General features: G+C 36.6%; 1 protein-coding gene across 2 annotated transcripts in view; it reads right to left on the reverse strand.

Annotated features, from left to right (window-relative positions):
* The window catches only part of MAGI3 (membrane associated guanylate kinase, WW and PDZ domain containing 3), a 235183-nt gene that overhangs the window by 139792 nt on the left and 77222 nt on the right, over positions 1–18169 (reverse strand). The gene's annotated exons all lie outside the window — the stretch shown is intronic.

Below are 18169 nucleotides of genomic sequence, written 5' to 3' on the forward strand. Positions count from 1 at the left end.
TACTAGAGATAAATTTTTTTTAAGTCAGTCCTTGCCCTCAAGGAGCTCACAATTTATGGAAGTAGAAAAGGAGGGAGGAGTGTTAAACTCTAAAAAGTGAAGGTGTGAAGGAATTCCAAAGGTGGGCAACAGCTGAAGCTGGGAAATGGAGGATTATGTATGAAGAACACAAAACAGACCAGTATGGATTAAGACAGAGTGTGTGGAACAGACTAATGTATAAGAAAACTGGAAAGATAGGAAGTGGCCAAATGCCAGACAGAGGCATTCAGTATTTCATATTAGAGTCACTAGAGTTGCTACACAGAGGGAAATGACATGGTTGGATCTGAAAATCACTTAGTAATTAGTTGTGTGGAGACTGAATTGGATAGGGAGTGACTTAATTCAGAGACCAATTAGAAGGCTAGTTACATTGTCCAAGCCACTGATGAGGGCCTAGACTAGAGTGTATTCCCTCCTTCCCTTCTTTTGCCTCTCTTTCTTTTTAAGAGGCAGCTCAAGCACAACCTTCTACACGAAACCTTTAGTAATTCCCCCAGCTGTTAGTGCCCTCACTCCCAACCACCTTCTATTTCTCTATCATAGAGGCAGCTTAGTGGCACAATGAATAGAGTGCTGGGTTGAGAGTCAGGAAGATCTGAGTTAAAATCTGGCTTCAAACACTTAATAGATGTGTAACCTTGGGCAAATCATTTAACCTGTTTGCCTCAGTTTCTTCGACTGTAAAATTGGGATAATAATAACACCTACCTCCCAGGGTTGCTGTCAGGATCAAATGACAGTATTTGTAAAGCCCTTAACAACAGTGTCTGGCACAGAGTAGGTGCTATATAAATGCTATTATCACATATAACAAATATATATACACACTAATATACATATTTATACACATGTACTTTTAACTTATTAATTTTATATTTATGCTTCAAATACTGGTTTGTATTTATTGCCTCTCCCCCTAGAATGCAAGTCCTTTGAAAATAGGAATTGTTTCATTTTTTCTATTTGCATATTCTGCACTTAACACAGGGACTGGCTTATAATAAGCACTTGGTGATGGATTAAACTAAGTTGGCGATTGGCTTACTAGGAAAAAAGGGACATGAAAGATGTTGTAAAGAAAAAAATGACAGGAATTTTGTAACTAAATATATATGTTGGGTGAATGAGGAATCAAAAGTGACACGGAGGCTATAAAGCTGGCATTCAAGGATAGTGGTGCCCTTAACAGTAAGAGGGAAGTCTGGAAGATCAGTGGATATAAAGAAGGAAGACAATCAATTCTATTTTGGACATGTTGAGTTTGAGATGCCCAAGGTACTTTCAGATAGAAATGTCCAATATGCAGTTGCTGATGTAGGACTAGAACTCAGGTGTGAGAGAAAAAAAGAGGGTTGATATATAGATCTGGGATCTATAGATCTCATCTGCATGCAGAAGACAACTTCTGAGAGCTGATAAACTGAAGTGAGAGAAAAGAGGGGGGAAGCCTTTAAGAAAAACTCATAATTAGTGGGCAAGAGAGAGGAGGAAATCAAGCAAAGGAGCCTGAGGAGTAGTACTGACAAGCAGAAGAGCTAAGATAGAAAAGTTTTACAAAAACTCAGAGGAAGAGAAGGGGGTCTATAGTGTTAAATGCTTCAGAGAGGTCAAGAAGAATGAGCATTGAGGGGAAGCCACTAGACCTGGAAATTAAGCAATCACGAGTAACTTTAAGAGAGCTGCTTCAGTTGAACAATGAACTCAAAAGCTAGATTTTAAAGGTTTAGAAGACAGTGAGAGGAAGAATTGAAGGCACTGAATGTACTTTCTTTTTACAAATATTTCAGCTAAAAAGGACAGGAGATTCAGGCAGCAAGGAAGATAAAATCAAGTGAGGGTTTTTTTAAGGATGGGGGAGAATTTGGGCATGTCTGTAGGCACCAAGGAAGGAACCAGTAAAGAGGGGGGAGACTAACTATTAGAGAGAGAAAAAGAGAAGGACTGACTGTAGGGACAGTCTCCTGGACAAGATAGGAAGAGATGCAGTATGTGAGTAGGAGAGGAGGTCTGGTGGGAGGAATCCAGAGTTGGACTTTTGTAGGGCACAAACAGTGACATAGTTAAGTGTACCAACGAGTTTATTTTGGAAAGGCAAAACAAAGTAGAGTTTACTGTCTACTGGGTTGTAGAATGGAAAAGTACTGAGTGGTAAAGGGACTAAAGGTCATAGTAAGAATGAAGAATTAGTAAAGTAATGGTAAGGCATAGGAGGAGCAGCATGATAGAAGAGGGAGGGAATAACAGATTATAACTGGATAAAGGTATTAAGAAATGCTTAAACTAGGAAGCAGAATACTTGTGGGTGATGGCAAGATCTAAGGTATAACCACACTTGTGTATAGCTGAGGTAGAATGGAGGGGTAGATCATGGGAGTTTAATAGATTAACTGGGAAATCAGGTTATTTGGAGACATTAACATATATGCTAAGTCCTCTATTGTGATGGCAGGATTTGGGGTAGGGAGGGTTAGGTGACCCAGGCAGGCACTTAACTGGAAAAAAAAAAAAGAATGTGTTGGAGATTGGTACACAGTGGCCACCAGGATTTGAATTGGACAATAAACCTGTATAGCTAGAACCTTAGAAAAGTTGCTAACTGATGCTAGTGGGAGAGTCTGTACGTGACAGTGAGTAACAACATATGTTCTGACTCCCACACCAGGACCTGTCAATTACTAAGAGTGGTGGCCAGGTATGCACTCATGATGTAGGGTGAACCAGATTTCAGTGAATGTGAGGGAATGGAAAAAAGAGGAATATCAATAAAGTTTTTAATTATTGGGCAAGGACTTCCAGAGGACATAGTGGAAGAGGTAGGCAGAGTGGGAAACTAGGGGAATAAGGGTTAATTAAGGAAGATGGGAAGGAGGGGCTATAGAGCAAGGGTTGAGGAAGGTGGTTTGTGGGCAAATGAGGGTTTAGTATCACTTGAACAGAGAAGGTAGAAATATGCTGACCACTGGGAAATTAGTCCAGGCAGAGTATCAGAGGATGAGAGAAGTTCTGATGATGAAGGAAGGTAATTACATACCCCAAAATCTCTGTACAATTCTGCCCCTTAAGGTCAGTCAGTACTTGGTGTGACTGTATCTCAAAGTCCTCTATAAGCCTAACTTCTTAGTAGATGCGGTTACTATGTTCCTCAGTATTCAGAAGCCAAGTCTCCTGGTAAGTACAAGCAGAGACTGCCAATATAACATACCCTGAATATCTCTGGAAGCTCAGTCATGGGGCAGGAGGTTTTGCATGCATACATTATATGACTCTGCAATCACAGCTATAATTATTATTTACCAAAAGAGCCAATCTGAGTATTACACACCCTGGAAAGTCTAATATCATCTAAGACTGAAATGAGTATTCTTAAAAATTGTAGGTTAGATGCAAAAGAGTCACTTATTTGAAAATCAATGATCTATGAGTAACACTCTTAGGAAATAAAAGACAGCACCTATTTTGATGAGGTATGGTACAGAAATAAACTTGATTTATATATTACATATATATAGTACTATTTTGTTACATTAGATAATATGACTATTTCTCCCATTCATTGTTCAGTTTACATTGTGTTTTCATAATTGTCTGTTTTCTAAGAATTCAGCAATATACACAGTCTTATGTAAGAGTGTACTGTACTGTTCAAGAACACAATGTAAGTTACTAGAAATAAAACCTAAATAACTCTCCTCTATTCTAGTTTTAACCATTTTTAGTTGCCATGGCAAGTAACTTGGTATGAAAGAACAGACCCTGAACACAATTTTCTTTGAAGTGTCACAATATTCTACATAAAATTTTGGATTTGCTCCTTGGAGAATAATGAGAAAAACATATCAAGGAAATGAAAATAAATGGTATAATCTCAGGTAAAAAAAAGTATTTTCTGTTACTATAAATCTTTCTATTACAAGATGCTTTTGAAAAGGGTTTGTTATATCTTCTTTTTTTTATTTGGGGGGAGAATTGTAATTACATTCAGTGTGTTAACCATCTCTTGTCATAGTTCTATGATTTTATGTGTTTCACTTTATGAATATAAACCATTTCTATGACACAAATTAATCTTATTATTAGTTATTAGTTACTTCAGATTTTTCCACATACTTAGACTCCGCAAATAAAAATATAAATTGTACATTTAAAAATTGCTATTTTAAATATGAAAGCTGTCAAATATAAATAAACTAAACTAATCTTACACACACACACAAATGATGCCACTAACGGTACAGCTACCAGTAAGAGGAAATGATAATTTACAAATAAAACTAATAGGATCATTTTAATGTAGCAGAATGGGGGAGGGGGGAGTAGGGAACGAACATAATGATTAGGATAATGAATAGGATAAAAGGAAAAAACCAAACCAAAAAACCATTAATACTATCTAATGATAATGGTTAAGCTTGGATCAAAAAAAGAAAAAGAAAATACATCCTTTTTCTATGCAAAGTTGGGGGACAATGGGTGTGGAACATTAAATGAATATGCTGCATGTATTAGTTGATGGGTTGGCTAGTTTTGCTGAACTACTTTTTATCCCTCTTTTTTATTTGTAACAAGGGACAGCTCCTTGGGTAGAGGATAAAGAAGGAACAAAACTGGAGATGAAGATAATGTAAAATCAAAAGAAATCAATAAAATAAAATGATTTTATATGAAAAAATTATATATATACATACATACATATATACATATATAAAGAAAACTGAAACCTTAAAATGCAAAGATTTGATCAAGATCTGAAGAAATTTGGGACAAGCCAATGGTGTAGGTCCATGGAAGAAAAATGTAAAAAAACTAAAACAAACAAACAAAAACCCACAGTGATTATAAAGAACATAATGTTAACTTCAAAGTGGGAAAATTACATTGAAAGTAAAGAGGAAAATAGAACTGTTGAAAGATGATGCTTTAGGACAGACACATTTTTCCCTCTTACATAAGACTTAGTTTTTCTTCTCTTTGGCCAGTGCTGCTCTTTTTCACTCCCTCATGGATTCTCCCAAAAGTTTTGCCTTGAACTGCCTAAACAATACAACTCTATGTATTTAAATTTTTCTTTCACTGTACAGTTGAAATCTCTCACCAAAAAAAACTGAAAAAAAAATGCACCAGTAGCAAGATAAAGTAACATGTTTATAACTTAGGGTTACATAAAGATATGGTTTACTCTTACTTTCAATTCTAATTAAACTGAAAAAATAAATTTAATGTATAAATTTATTTCATTTAACTAATAACCAAAATTCAAGATAGTATATTTCAATTAGAAATAAAGGTAAGCATTAAATGTAACATTATAACCAAATTTTCACATTGGAACAGAGTTTCTCAAATAAGCTGCTTAACAAAAATGAAATTTTATAACTTTATTTTTTTCAGATGACTAGGAATACTAACAAAAGCAATAATAATAATGCTGAATATAAGCAAAAATATTGCTATTAGTTAACAAAATGACTAGGATATTGCTTTTCATACCTTAATAACAACCATCCTAATCATGACAAAAGTGACTTCTCATTTGAAATTTTTTGGGGGAGGCATGGAGGGGGGAGAAAGTAGAGGAGAGAGAGGAAGGGAGGGAAGGAAGAAGGGAAGGAGAAGGAGAGGAGGGAGAGAGAGAGAGAAAATGAGAGAAAGAAAATAAGAGAGAATGAGAATATATTATGGTCCTTTAATGATATAATTTCTTTTAAAAAGCATGTTATTTTGCTCTGGATGTCTAGTCTTCTTTTACCAGGATCTAGTGTTTGTCTTCATCTTGGAAGATCCCACCATCTTTGAATCCTTTCATCTGACTGATCAGCTCCTCCTTGATCCTCCATTTCAGGGAAGGGTCCAAGCTCACCTTCATTCCTCTCTGGCTCTGCTCCTGACTCCCCACGATATTTAGTCCACAATCCTTTACTTTTAAGAGCTTTTCAGCTTTCTTTTATGTATAATTTCCCTTTACTACAATATAAGCTCCCTGAAGGCAAAGACTCTCTTTGTTTGTGATTATATTTGAATCCCCAGAGCTTACTTTGCACAGTGCCTGCCAGGCCCAGAATTAGGACTTGATATATGGCTACTGACTAAAGGCCCACCTAGTGCTGTATCCACTGTTTGGCCAGTTGCCTCAATGGAAAATTTAAAAATATAAATCTATGGAAGATTTAGAGAAAAATAAGCATATTAAATGAATAAAAAACATAAGGAATGAATGACCTGAGAATCTGCACTGGTGGAATCACCACCTATAACAATGAGATCACTGAATCACTGAAGCATGTGTTTATTGTTATTTCTTTCTTATGGTCAACATTAAGACGTTAATCACAAGATATGACAAGGGTTTACAGACCTATATGTGTCACTTTTCAGAATTTATTTTTATCTTAATTTTTTAGGGTCCTAGACCTGTGATTTCACCAGTGTTAGGAACTCCTAGCAAGGAAACCCTACACACAGATGGTCATTTCCCTAATACGTGGTAGTGGCAAAACTTAAACCTGGGTCCTCTTGTCTCTGCTAGACCATGCTGCTTCTCAACGAACCATAGCTCTACTTAAAAATAATTTTATATACCTACTAAAAGCAATATATTAATGTAAAAATGTTTCCTTAAATTTAAGTCATCTCGCTTAGGCAATTCCATTTAGTTGTCTCAAGTCAGGAAGCACAAGCGATGTGCGCGCACACACACACACACACACACACACACACAGAACGAACATTATCAGGGCAGATATTTCAATGTATGAGAATGGTTTGGAATATAACTTGGTTTGGATATCACTGATTTTAAGTTGTAGTTTGGGAAAAGACTGGCTTTTTGTCTTAAACCATGAACAGATCTTCCTGCCTGTTTCTATCTCTCTTTCTACATATAACAGGTTCACAGAATCATATATTTAGAGTTAGAAGGGACCCTAGAAGCTGATTCACTTTTCTAGATGAGGAAAATGAAGCTGAGAGAAACTAAATGGCTTGTTTAAGAGTCTGGTAAAGGGCAGAGCTGGGATTGAACCCAGATAATCTAAATTCAAAGCTGGCACACTTTCTACTGTACCATGTTTTCTACCATTAGATTTGTATGTTCTAATGCATATGACATGAAAGCATACTTACTGAAATAATAATTTCAGTTAAGTTACAAGATATAAGATAAATACACATACATCAAGTACATTCTTACATATAAACATCAAAATCCAACAAGAAGAGCTAGAAAGAGAAATTCCATTCAAAAGTACAGAAGCAATAAAATACTAGAGTGTATTTTCTGAGATTCACCCAGAGACTGTAAGTATCCAATTACAAAACAATCTTTGCAGAAATAAAGACAGACCTTAATGAGTTGGAGAAACATCAATTGCTTATGGGTAGGAAGAGCTAATATAATTAAAAATGACAGTACTTTTTCGTTACCTCTTTATTTACTCATTTTTAAAAAGATTGAGTTCCAAATTCCTTTCCTCCTGCTCCTCCCCACCTATTGAGGAGGCAAGCAATATGATATCAATTATACCTGTGAAGACATGCAATACATATGCCCATATTTGTCATATTGCAAAAAACAACAGTGAAAAGCAAGAAACAGAAAATGGAAAAAATATGCTTCAATCTGCACTTAGAGTCCATCAGTTCTCTTTCTGGAGGTAGATAGTATTTTTCATAATGGGTGCTTTAGAATTGTCTTGGATCAAAGATTCACAGTTGATCATCATACAATATAGCTGTTACTGTGTACGATGTTCTCCTGGTTCTATTCACTTCACTTTGCATCAGTTCATGTAAGTCTTCTCAGGTTTATTCTGAAATCATCCTGCTTGTCATTTCTAATAGCACAAGAGAATTCCATCACAATCATATACCACTTGTTCAGCCATTCCTCAACTGATGGATATCTCTTCAGTTTCGATTTTTTTTTTTGCCACCACATAAAGAACTGTTATAAATATTTTTGTACAGATAGGTACTTTTTTCTTTTCTCTGATGTCTTTGGGATAGACCTAGTAGTGGTATTGCCTGGTCAAAGGGTATGCACAGTTTTATAGTCCTTTAGGTATAGTTTAAAATTATTTTCCAGAGTGGTTGGATCAATTTACAACTCCACCAACAATGCATTAGTGTACCAATTTTTCCACATCTCCTCCATAATTTATCATTTTCTTTTTCTGTCATGTTAGTCAATCTGATAGTTGTAAGGTGTTATCCTGGAGTGGTCTTAATTTGCATTTCTCTAATCAATACTAATTAAGTGCATTTTTTTCATGTGGCTATTGATATCTTTGATTTCTTCTTCTGAAAACTGCCTGTTTATATCCTTTAACCATTTATCCATTGGGGAATAGCTATTATTGTTCTCAACTTAGCTCAGTTCCATACATATTTGAGAAATGAGACCTTTATCAGAAAAATTTGCTGTAAATTCCCTTCCCAAAGCCCCACTAAGTTTGCTGCTTTTCTTCTAATTTTGGCTACCTCGGTTTTATTTGGGCAAATCCTTTTTAATTTAATGTAATCAAAATGATATATTTTACTTCCTGTGATCCTATCTTTCTCTTGGTTGGTCATAAACCCTTCTTTTATCCATAGATCTGACAGGTAAAATTTCCCATGCTCCTCTAATTTGCTTATGATATCACTCTTTATGTCTAAATAATGTACCCATTTTGACTTTAATCTTGGTTTACAGTTTGAGATGTTGGTTTATGTCTAGTTTCTACTAAATTGCTGTCCAATTTTTCCATCAATTTTTGTCAAATGGTGAATTCTTGCCCCTAAATCTTGGATCTCTGGCTTTATCAAACATTAGATTACTGTAGTTATTTACTACTTTGTACCTAATCTATTCTACTGATCCACTGCTCTATTTCTTAGCCTGTACCTGACTGTTTTCATGATTACTGCTTTGTAATATAGTTTGAAATCTGGTAATGCTAGGGCTACCTTCTATTATATATTTTTCTATTAATTCCCTTGATATTCTTGATCTTTTGTTCTTTCAAATGGATTGCTGTTATTTTTTCTAGCTCTATAAAATAATTTTTGGTAGTTTGAGTGGTATGGCATTGAATAAGTAAATTAATTTAGGTCGAAATATCATTAAAATGACCTTACTATCTAAATTAATTGTACCAAACTCCCAAAAGAACATTTTATAGCACTAAAAAAACATTATATGGAAGACTACAAAGTCAAGAATCTCAAAGGTAATAATGAAAAAAAAGCATTAAAGAGAGAGTGAGGGGAGTGGGATGGTCTATCAATACCAGATTTCAACTATATTACACAGTTGTATTCATTAAAATGTTATCGTACTGGTATTTAAAAAAAAAAAGGTCAAACAATGGAAATGATTAGATATGTAATGTAAATACACACACACACACACACACAGAGCCAGTAGTGTGCAATTAATTAAAACCCAAAGACCTGAGCTTTGGGGGAAAGATTCATTATTTGACAAAACTGCTGAAAAAGTTTGACAGCATGATGGCAGAAATTAGATTTTAGGTCAACACTTCACATCCTATATCAAGATAAGCTAAAAATGGATAAATAACTTAGATATAAAAAGCTTCATCATAAACTAAAGGGGCAAGGAAGATGGACAGGGAAAGAGTTCATAACTAAACAAGTGATAGGATCTCACCAATTAAAAGACACAGTTTTGATTATACAAAATTTAAGTTTGTGCACAAACAAATCAAATGTAATAAAAACTAGGATGGAAACAGGCAACTTGGAAAAAATCTTTGCAACAAATGTCTGAGAAAGGTCTCATAGGTCGAATTTCAAAAAAAAAAGATTAAAATATCTAAGACCAATAGATAAATGATCAAAGGATATGAACAGTAAATTTCAAGGGAAAAAGTTAAACTATGAACAGTCCTATGAAAAATGCTCCAAATCACTAATAACTAGAGAAGTGCAAATTAAAATATCTTTGAGGTTCTACCTTATATCTATCATAATGGTAAAGATGACAAAGGAGAAGAGTAGCAAATATTAGAGGATCTATGGGAAAAACAAGTACCCTGGTGCACTGTTGGTGGAAATGTGAATCGATACAACCATTTTGGAAGGCAATTTGGAAATATGCTCAGAAAATTACCACACCATGAACACACCCTTTGAACCAGCTAGATCACTACTCAATTTATACCCTAAGGAAATCAAAGAAAGATGGAAAAGATCTAACTACATGCACAAAAATATTTATGCCAGCTCTCTTCATGTTAACCCCTAAAGTAGAAAATAAGAGGTTGTGCTTCTATTGAGGAATGGCTAGACAAGTTGTGGCATATCAATGAAATGGAATATTATAGAGTTACGAAATATACAATTTCAAAGGAAACTGTGAAGACCTTTATGAACCAATGCAGAGCTAAACGAACAGAAGAGAATTTATCCAATGATGACATTACAAAAAAAAACCAAACCCAACTTTAGAACTCTGATCAATGTAATGACAAACTACACACCCCAAAGATGAAAATGCCAGCCACCTCATGACAGAGAGTTGATAAACTTAAGTTGCAGAGGCACATTTCTGGACATGGTTAATATGCCAGACAATGTAACTATATATTGAGGATTCTGTTTTTCAGGGTTGGTTTTAAAAATTTGCTCAAAAGAAAAGGAGTGGGGCTAGAACGGAAAAATTAATAAAAGAACTGAGAGCCTTTCAGTGTCAGTTACAAATAATATCTATTTGCAGCTTTTCGTTGTCACTGTTAAACCAAGATTGACCAAGTCAACCTACTCCATTTGTCGCTCTGTAAATGAACAAAATATTCAGAAAACCAAGAATAACAGCCATCTCAAGAGCCATCATGTATCTATAGCAAAATTGCTTTAGTGCAAAATATATTCTTGAAAATGTCAGGAAAAAGTTGGCATTTGGGAAGCTGACATAATATTATTAAGAATATCTGGACTTATTAAGATGTAAAAAATTCTCTGTATAACACTAAACAATCTCCACTATGCTAATTTTAATATTACTTTTTGACAGTTGCTGAAACTATCATCTGTGTCCCCAAGAAAATTTGCCACCATGGCAGATTACCAACATGGTAAGAGCCAAAAAAAAAAAAAAAAAAAGAGCTTTATTTATTTTGGGGGGATAAAGAGAATGGTCCAATTATAACTGCAATTCTCATACAAACACAAAAGCTGTATTATCTATTATCTTAAGATTTATTAGGAGTAATTTTATTAACAGTAATTTTTTTTCTTTCCTATATGTTTCAGATTAGTACCTGAGCACTAAAATCTACTCTACAAAGGAGACCAACCAAGACTTTTACCAATGTCACTACTAAAAGGCCACAATAGTTTAAAAAATCTTCAATTAAAACATTTTTATCTACTCTTATATTGGGTTTTTTTTTTTTGTGTAAGCAATCGGGGTTAAGTAACTTGCTCAAGGTTACACGGCCAGGTGTTTCTGGGTGGGTGCTAAGTGTCTGAGCCCGGGATTCGATCTCCAGGTCTTCTCAACACTGGAGACGGTGCTCTTACTCGCTGTGCTACCTGGCTGCCCCATATTCTTATATTGTTAAAGCACTCTAATGTTCAAAAATTAATAATCTCTATAGAATACACATTTAAATGTTTTATTTTAACAAAATTTCCTCATAACCTTTATCACCATTTTACAAATTAAGAAATTTAGGTTCTAAGAGGATGAGTGATTTTTCATGGTCATAGATCCAATAAATGTGTGAGGCATAATTTGAACCAAGTTCACTTGACTCTTTTTGTTTTTTTGGCTTTTTTTTGGAGGGGCAATTGGGGTTAAGTGACTTGCCCAAGGTCATATGGCTAGTAAGTGTTAAGTGTCTAAGGACGGATTTGAACTCAGGTCCTCCTGACTCCAGGGCCGGTGCTCTATTCACTGTGCCACCTAGCCACCCCCATGGTCACTTGACTCTTTAAGTACAACACTCTAGGTCTCTGAAGTTAGGAGGTGGTAGCTGGGACTAAAAGATGATATAAATAACAGCACTATCTGAAAGAAGAGCAAGTTCTGGAGGAAAGCTAATGAATTCTATTTGAGACATAAAGAGTATAAGGGACCAGTGAAAAAGTTATCAATAAACTGTCTGTAGAATTCAGTTTGTTTCCTTCTGTGTCTTTAGGTTAAATAATATGAGTTTTTGTGTAACCCAGTGTGGGGAACCTGCAGCCTGCAGGTCACACACACATGGCCCTCTAGGTCCTCAAATGCAGGCCCTTTGACTGAATCTAAACTTCACAAAACAAATCCCTTCACTGGACTCAGGGAAAAGGCCATACCCAAGGCCTCTATGCCACAGGTTCCCCACCCCTGGTAACTTAAGGACTTTAAGAGTTTACTTTCTTTTGCGGACATACACAAATAAATAGTCACTTGATTTCTTGAGGAGGAAGAGGCTGCTAATTAAGAAGATCAGGAAAGGCTTCCTGTAAGAAGTGCCACAAGAGTTGAACTTTGAGGGAAGTCAGGGATTTTTAAAAAGCTAAGATAAGAAGAAAGAGTATTCTAGGTAAGGGCACAGGGATAGAGGTTGGATTGCTTGGTATATAGAAAAACAGGTAGCTTAGCTGGAACATAAATTGGAAAGGAAATAGCGTGAATTAAACCTAGAAAGACTGTGAGGGATTTAAAATGATACATTTCTATTTTAACCTACAGGCAAAGAGATATGAACTAAAGTGATATGAACTCATAGATCAAATGAGATAATATCTGTAAAGCACTTTACCCAGTGCCTGGCACAGAGTAGGTGCTTAATAAATGCTCAGTCCCTTACCCTCATGGAACTTAATGAGATCACCAAGAAAGAGAGCAAGGTGCAGGACAGAGATCTGGAATCTGCAAGCCAGTGAACAGAATACAAAACATGAATGATATTTTAGCAAAGGAGACAGAGAGGAGTCAGGCAGGTATGAAAAGGATCCAACAAGAGCAATATTATAAAAACCCAGGAAATTCTGGGGAATCATAATTTTAGAGCTATGGAACCTGGAGCTAAAGAAACCTAGGATATCATCTAATCCAATTCACTAATTTCTGATGAGGAAACAAAGGTCCATAAGAGAAGCAGCTTATCCAAAAAGGGTTGGGTAGGTAAGTATCAGAGCAGGGATTTGAACTCTTGGAGAGTATGCAGGAGGAAGATGTGATGAATAATGTCAAATGCTACAGAGAGGTCAGGAAAAAATGGTGCCTAGGAAAAGGTCATTGGATTTTTTTTCCACTTTAAGTTTTACTGATGCATTTTGTTTTTACATCACAAATCACCCCTGCTTTGTGAGAGGTCTCTAAAAACAAAGTAAAACAAGTAAGCACAACTAGTAATAAAATTCCTCAAAACAGAGTTCATGCAACATTTCACATCCATATCTCTACCCCACATTAAAAAAATAACAGATTTCCATATTCCCCTTTCCCCTTCTATCCCTAATGCCACTGGGGTGGGGGGGGGAGGAAAAGAAAATTTCTTATAACAAATATAAACAATCAAGCCAAACAAATTCTTTCAAAGGCTATATGCAAATGTGTGGGTGTATACACTACAATGTCCCTTCATAACTCCATGGATGTACTGAAGTTGCACTGATGGGTGCAATATAAGACATGTGTGTGTGTATGTGTGTATAACACACACACACAATATAATCTATGATAGCCACTTCATCAAATCAGAGCAAAAAAAGAAGAAAATTAAGAAGTGAGATTAAGGGTTTTAGAATTATGGGATATGAGAAAAAAGAGTTCATAATAGATTCCTTTATTTTCTGGATAAATTAGGAGGCCAGATTCTCTGCTGAAAGGGAGGAGAGGAGAGAAGGATATCACATAAGAGATTTGGAAATGCCATGGGAAATGAAGAACAGAGCTCAGTTGGGGTTAAATAATGTAAATTTTTAGTGTATCCAGATGGTTTGATGTGACTTCCACAAGCAACATTCCAAAACACATGTGGAAGAACATATGGGAGTAACCCCATAATTGGGGTTTGGCAAGCTATGAATGGGAAAGGACAAGGGAGCAAAGAATTCAAGAACAGATTGATAATACATACAACTGGTTCACTATAAGTTCGAGATTTCCAGGATAGAAAAGTTAAAGGCCACAGAAGAGGTAAGAGACTGGGAGAGAAGAAAAAGGCAAAATGACTTGAGTTCTTAGTCATGATTAAAAATAAGTTATGGTGGGGCGGCCAGGTAGCACAGAGAGTAAGAGAACCGTCTCCAATGTCGGGACGACCTGGGGATCGAATCCGGGCTCTGACACTTAGCACCCACCCAGAAACACCTGGCTGTGTAACCTTGATCAAGTTACTTAACCCCAATTTCTTAGGGGTGGCCAGGTGGCTCGGCAAGTAAGAGCACTGGCTCCAGTGTCGGGATGACCTGGGGATCAAATCTGGGCACAGATACTTAGCACCACACCCAAAAATAACTGGCCATGTAACCTTGATCAAGTTACTTAACACCGATTGCTTTAAGAAAAAATAAGTTATGGTAGAGAGTAGAACAAGGAGAAAAGGAAAGATAGCAAGTAGTGGTCAGAGAGAGGAATTTTAAAGTCCTGAATCATGAAATTACAACAATTTTGAAGGTAAGATCAAGATTATAGACATTTTGGTGTTTGCATAGTGACAAACCGCGACTCCATCAAAATGAAGTAAAGGTATAATTTAAGGGAGATAAGAAAATTGATAACCTGGGAGTATAGCCCCAGCATAATGGGAATGCTAGGGTAAAGAGGAAGACTGTGAGCTAGGTACAGACCTCCTTGAGAAAAAGAAAGAAAATTAGATGGCAAAAATGGGTTATAATCTTCACTGATGGAGGGAATACCCCACATCAGTGAGACCACTGATTAATTAAAGTATATTTTCAATACCAGAATATCTAAAAAGACTAGACAAAGAGAAGCTGCTGTGGGGTTCTTATAAAAGCAGCAGCTGCGGTATATAGAAAGTTACTCTGGATTCAAGGTGGGTGACCTCAGTTTGAATCCTAACTTGATCACTGACTTTAGTTGAGCCATTTACCTAAAATGTGCCCTTACCTTCAGCTTTTGTAAAATAAAGGCACTGGATTAGATAACCTCTAAGATCTCTTCTAACTCTAAACTACAAATCCCATAATCCAATAAAATATGACAGAATTGCAGAACTGGAAGAGACCTCAAAAGTCATGTATCCCAAACTGCACATAAACAAGTATTTCCTTTAAACTGTAAACATCTAATCCATCCATTTTTTGATAGCTATAATTATTGAGCAATTAGATGAGGCAGTGGATAGAGCTGTAGACTTGAAGTCAGGAAGACCTGAGTTCAAATCTGCCGTCAGACACTTAGTAGCTTGTGACCCTGGACAAATCACTTAACCTTGTTTGCCTCTGTTTCCTCATCTGTAAAATGCCAAACCACTCCCATATCTTTGCCCAGAAACCCCTAATGGGGTCAAAGAGTAGGACACAACTGAAATGACTGAACGACAATTATTGTAAAGTTTTTTCTTACATCAAACTTTTTCTTTAACTTCTAGAGTGTACCAGTTCTACCTTTCACAACCAAGTAGCACCCATTTAATCTCTCTTGTGAAAATTTTTGATGAACCTGAAGGAAAACATGCCCTCCCCCCCAATTCTTTCAATTGATCCTCATAAAGCATGGACTCAAGCCCATTTATCACTACAGATGCCTGACTTAAGATGCGCCAGCTTGGTCACATGTTTTCTAAAATGTAGAGAACAGAACTGAACACAATATTCCAGATGTGACCCCACCATGGCAGAGCAGCACAGTGGAGCTAGCTGCTCCTCATTCCTAGAAGCTCTGTATTCCTTCAGCTCTTCTGGCCGCTGTGTCACCCTGCTGACTCATATTGAGCTGGCAGTTTACTCAAATCTTTTTAAAGCTGCTGTCTGACTATCCCTTCTCCATTTAGTGTTGTAAAGACAGTTTGTCTAACCCAAACAGAGGGCATTACCTACATTCTTAATAAATTTCATCTTATTAGAACTGATCTAACATTTTAGCCTATCAAGATCTTCCTGGATACTATCTCCAGTTAACCCTCCAGTTTTTTTGGTCATCTACAAATCTGTTAAGCCCTTTATCCAAATAGTTCATAAAAATATTGAACAGCACAAAAATGATCACACTCCCTGGGCCATCTTTCCTAAGATGTGATCGAATCAGTAATAACTAAGTTTTAGGTCCAGCCATCCACCATGATCCAAAACCATCTAATAATACTATGATCTAGCCCACAACTCTGTGTCATTCATAATAGTAGAATGCAAATCTCTTAACTTAGGCCCTCTTCCTTTTTTATACACTGATTTCATTAGATCCCATGAGTTTAATTAATACCAACTAGTCAATAACAGTCAACAAGCATTTATTAAGCACTATGTCTCAGGCACTGTGCTAAGTGCTGAGAATACAAAGAAAAGCAATTTGGATGCCTGCATAGATGAGTTCCAGTCCTTCATCACTAACTACCTGCTGGACATATCCAACTGCATGTCTGAGATGCACTTCAAATTCAACACAACCAAAATGAAACCCCTTCTTTCACTCCAAACCCAAATCCTCTTTCTAGCTCCCATTTTTCTATTGAGGACACCAGTTAACTTCGGGTCCACACAGGTTTACAACTTCAGTCAGCTTTGACTCTTCTCTCTCTCTTCATTAGCAATAAGTCATCCAGTTTTGCCAACTCTATCTCCAGATATCTATCTCATAACCATCTCCAAGTATCCACTCACATAACAAACATGCCAGTTCAAGACTCTATCACTGTAATGGAAATGCAAATTTAAAGATCTTCCCTGCCCTTAGGCCCTTTGATAGGCTTAAGAGACTCTGAGAATCTTCCTTGATTTGAAAATATACTCTGCCTCCTAATAGGCTGAACATGGTCACATGGAGCCTGTGGCAGGAGGTTTGGTTTTCAGGAATGCCCACATCTTGATGCTTTGTGATTGGGCAGTGGGTCAAGAGGGTGGTTATATTCTCTGACCCAGGAGAAGGCTATATAATCCCTGCTGTGAGGCTTTGCTTTGGGGCTCACTTTAAGAAGTGTTCTTTGATTTGATCAGATGAGACTCTGGGAAGCTGTTGTTGAGAGCCCACCGGCTTTGAAAAACCCAGATGTTGATTTGGTATGGATGTAATGGTTGGACAGTTTGGAAACCTGTCCACTTGATCTGTTTCTCTGTCTTGATAATTCTGTCTGTATACTCTGAAGTTCGGGGTGCTGACCTTTTCCCCCTGAACTAGATACATATTTGACTGATTAAAGTAAGCTTGTTAACCCTTTTTGAGTTTCTTTCCTTTAACAAAGCAGATCTAAGAACCTGTGTTGGCAGCCACCCTGGGGATACTGGGGTGCTTGCTGATACAATCACCTCACCTGTATATCATTGTATCAGCCTCTTAGCTTCCTTTCCTCAATTTCCCCCTAGTATATAATGCCAAAGTGATATTCTAAAGCAAGTTTGATTATGTAAACTCCCCTGCTAACGAAGTTTCAGGGACTCCCTATTACCTGTAAGACAGAACACAAACTCCTATAGATGTCATTTAACACCTTGGTTCTAATATATATGTCCAACTTGATTATGTAACACCCTTTCACGCATGCTCCGTTAGAGCCAAAGTAGCCCTGCTTCCATACCTTTGTATGAGCTTTCTTTTGACCCTAGGCAGAATGCTTTCCCACCTCACCTATAAGCTGGAATCCTTTCAGATTTACTTTTACCACTGACAAGAAGCTATTCCTGATTCCCCCAGTTGTTGATGCTTTTCTCCTTCCCCACCCGATTACTCTGTATTTACTTATCTATAAAAATGTATATCTAGGGCCTCACACAAAGCCTAGAAATGTGTGTACTTAACAAATGTTTGCTGAATTTACTCTTACTGAGTTTGCAGTTTTTTAAAACTCCCAGGTTAAGGGGCCCTAGAGTCAGGAGGACCTGAGTTCAGATCTGGCCTCAGACACTTAGTACACACACACACACACACACACACACACACACACACACACACACTAGCCGTGTGACCTTGGGCAAGTTACTTAACCCCAATCACTCTCCAAAAAAAGCAAAA

Source organism: Petaurus breviceps, unplaced genomic scaffold, assembly GCF_028583685.1.
Source record: "Petaurus breviceps papuanus isolate PSGF00001 unplaced genomic scaffold, PetGlider_PUasm1.0 186, whole genome shotgun sequence".
NCBI classification, from domain to species: Eukaryota; Metazoa; Chordata; class Mammalia; order Diprotodontia; family Petauridae; genus Petaurus; species Petaurus breviceps.